At 33.1% G+C, this 3,771-nt stretch overlaps 1 pseudogene; it reads left to right on the top strand.

Moving 5' to 3' along the window:
• The first annotated feature begins 3,392 nt into the window (after positions 1-3,392).
• LOC148091669 (U6 spliceosomal RNA) lies at positions 3,393-3,493 on the top strand (annotated as a pseudogene).
• Positions 3,494-3,771: the final 278 nt, after the last annotated feature.

Below are 3,771 nucleotides of genomic sequence, written 5' to 3'. Positions count from 1 at the left end.
CTTGTCTCTCATTGTTACTTTGCAAAATCAATATGTCATAGTATTTTGCCTTTAATTGATTAAGGGGACAGAACTATATTTATGGGAGAGGGAGGCATTTTAGGGCTTCGTGAATGACTTTGTAGTTAGAACCTTCTACTTCTGAGAAATAATTCAGTCGTAATCACAAGTAAACATTCCATGTGAAATCAATGACGTTTCCCTTTGGAATATTTCAGTTTCTTTAGAAGGATCCAGGATATGCTGATGTGAGTAGTATGTAATTACTTGCACCTTGCTTATAATTTTCTTTAGCATGGTTTTCCTGCTGTGTAACCTTTAGCTACCTTATGAGCTGCTAATCTCTTTGACTAGCTTGCAGTTCCCAAATTTTGGGATTGACACTCAAAGGCAGCATAACTTCATTCACTTACAGCAGTAGAATCTCCCACAATTTGGCCAAAGTAGTTAGATGTTTTAACACTTAGTATGTATATTCTGACATTTATATTTTATTTCTGAGATAGGTAAGGTCGGCTGTGTTTATATTCGGCTTCATTCCTCCTCTTACTCACTGTGGCGCTTCAATACTATGCCAATGTTGATAGTTTAAGACCAACCCTCTCTCCGTAACTGTGTTAATGATGTTCCCCTTCCCGGTACAAATCCCCGTTGACTGAGCTGGCTATATGAATAGCTCCCTTTAAGACTAAGTGCCAAGTCCTTCACTGTGACTGGTTTTATTCATCACTAAGAAAAGAAAAGAAAAACTTACAAGAGAAAAAAAGGCTCAGACCTATTACCCAACCTCTGATAGGTGTACATGTAAGTAGCATCACTGTTTACCACTCTTTCTATACAAAAGCCAATATAATTCTGTGAACTGCCTTCTTAAAGTATAATGTTAGAGGACAAGTTAGTTATAATATGTGGTATGTTTGAAATTGTGGACATAATAATGAGTTGTTCTGTAAAAAGTTATTCTAATATCTAAACTGGCATAATAAATTTTTCCCCCTGAACTGGTTATATTTTCACAGGCCCATATTTACATGATGACTGAGGGCTTATAATGACTTAACCCTGAACTAGCAGAAGGCAAGGCCGGCAAACATTTACACATCCCATCGCTTGGTAAAAATGCTATCTAGATAAACTTTTACTCGTTTCAAAATTAACAAATAGAAATACCAACATGGAAGCTCTGGAAAGCAGACTGCAAATGAAGGGAAAGGGATTTTTTTTTTTTTTTTTCAAATTTCAAAAATTATAGCTTAATCAAGATGCAGATCAATTAAAAACAGCACAGGAGAACTCAGGAGTCATAGGAGGAAGCAGATCATGTGGGAAATAGTGAATAACATAGAAACATTTTCCATTCACAACTCATGTATTAAAAAACTGGTGTTTTTTTAAAAAAATATTTACTTTAATGTACATTTCTTACATACTTACGTTTACTTTATATTCTGTTAAAAGAATAAGAAGAAAACATAATTATATTCACAATGTACACATTAATATTGATAGGACAAAACTTTAGTAAAATTCTTTATTATAATAAGATCATTTTGGTGAAAAGTTAAGGTCAAAAGGAGTGAGCTCATTTCTAACAGTACGTATAGAGGTAATATATATTTGTTAAACTGCCACGGTGCTGAAATTGAAATCCACTTATGCCTATGGCATTTTTCACATATCTGACAGTGTAAAGAATATCTGAAATTCCGTAATGATATGTACTAACACGTTTCTATTTGCACCTTTGCACAACACTCTGAATGTTTCTCTAATAGTAACTTCTGAAATTCAGGAGTAATAGTTATCTCTTAGAAGCATGCCTGTGTGCTCAGCATAACGGATCTTTCAGAAGTGTTTTTCAAAACAGGAGCCACTCTGGAGGAAGACTTTCATTGTTGCAAATTTAACAGTCATTGAAATCACAGTGGAAACATCCGATAATGACATTTCTTAACATTTTATATGTTTTACAAGCCGATATCAACAAATCTCTTTATAGGATCTTCAATAACGAATATGAGGCAATGCCTTAAAAATTAAAGAATGTATATTTCTATAAAACAATTTGATATTCATCACTGACAGATTTTCAGAACATACTGGGCCCATTTAGTCTGATACCTAATGTATTTTATAATTCTGAATTTTTTTCTATAATTCTAATTTTCAAAAATGTTTTTAGTGGAACATGTTACCATCTATTACTAGAGCATCATGGTCTAAAAATGCAGGCACCACTCTTTTAAACTGTGGAAACTTTGACACATTAATGGGAATTAAAGCCCCTAAAAGTACCATGACATGCAGCATATGCCAAGCATTGTAATACAAGCAGGTGAAATAAAATTATTTGAATAGAATCTGTACTGTATTTTGGAAAGGGATTTTTATCATAGATGACTAAGAGGGAGAAGACAGTTATAAAGTTAATTTACTTTCTCAACTGAAAGAAAATTTCAGGCAATTATTCTAAAATCTCAAGAGGATAGAAATATGACCGACTCCTTTTCATTGAGTTGGTTCCTGATCAGTCATCTTCTCAAGGGATAGGGAGTGGGATAGACTTTCCTGACCTCTACATAAATTAGGTTAACCCTTTTATTGTTGCTTTTCACAATTTATTCACTTTCTTCACAATACAAATTAAAATTTCAAGTTATGTACTTAATTGTTTTTTAATTCACTGGCTCCTGAAACGGAACATAACTCCGTAAAGACAGTTACAACATAGCACCCAACAAATTTTTACCATAAGTAACTGATAAAATTTTTTGAATAATTTAATGAACAAACAAGATATAGGAAGCTATGAGGGGATTCCAGGTTGACCCAAGAGAAAACAATAGTCAATTAAAAAGTTATAATGAAATTTTGTCCCAGGAAGACCAAATAATTTAGGCTTTAAAGATACACTCTTCAAAATTCTCTAAGAAATGATACTGTATGGCTTATTCCAGAACAAAAAACATCATAGGAAATGCACCAGTTGATGGAACATTGTGGTTAATAGCATAGACTATGATCCTAAAAGGATGAGATTTAGTGATTTGAATCTACCGTTATCAGGGGTAAAACCATAGGCAAATACTTAGTGACTCTAAAATGTATTTCATTTGTCTATAAAGTGAACACAAAATAAACTCTACTAAATAGAATTGTTTTAAGGATTGCTCATGACATTTTATATAAATTGAACATTGCAGAGCAGATAGAGAACAGTTAGTAAATATATACAATTTATCACAGTATGGGGCAAATAATAAACATTTATCATACATGAGCTATTGGTATCATTTTTAGTTAAGTGAATAATCTCAACACTAAAATGAAACGTAGCATGTGTCTCATCAAATATCTTGTACAAATATCTTTAAGAAGTGACCAACCAGTGCTTGCTTCGGAAGCAAATACACTAAAATTGGAATGATAGAGAAGATTAGCATGGCCCCTGCGCAAGGATGACACACAAATTTGTGAAGCGTTACATATATTTCTTTATTCAAGAAGGCTGAAATCACATCAAGCATTTTCTCGGATCACAATGCCATGAAACTAGAAATAAACCACCATAAAAAAAAGCAAAAACATCCAAACACATGGAGGCTAAATAGCACGTTATTAAACAATGAATGGGTTACCAATGAGATCAAAGAAGAAATCAAACATTTCTTGGAAAAAACCAAAAATAACAGACAACAACCCCAAATCTATGGGACACAGCAAAAGCAGTCCTGAAAGTTCATAGCACTATAGGCCTATCTCAAGAAACAA

The sequence above is a fragment of the Miniopterus natalensis genome, chromosome 13, assembly GCF_054644295.1.
Source record: "Miniopterus natalensis isolate mMinNat1 chromosome 13, mMinNat1.hap1, whole genome shotgun sequence".
Classification (NCBI taxonomy): Eukaryota; Metazoa; Chordata; class Mammalia; order Chiroptera; family Miniopteridae; genus Miniopterus; species Miniopterus natalensis.
This window is presented reverse-complemented; position numbering and strand designations above follow the sequence as displayed.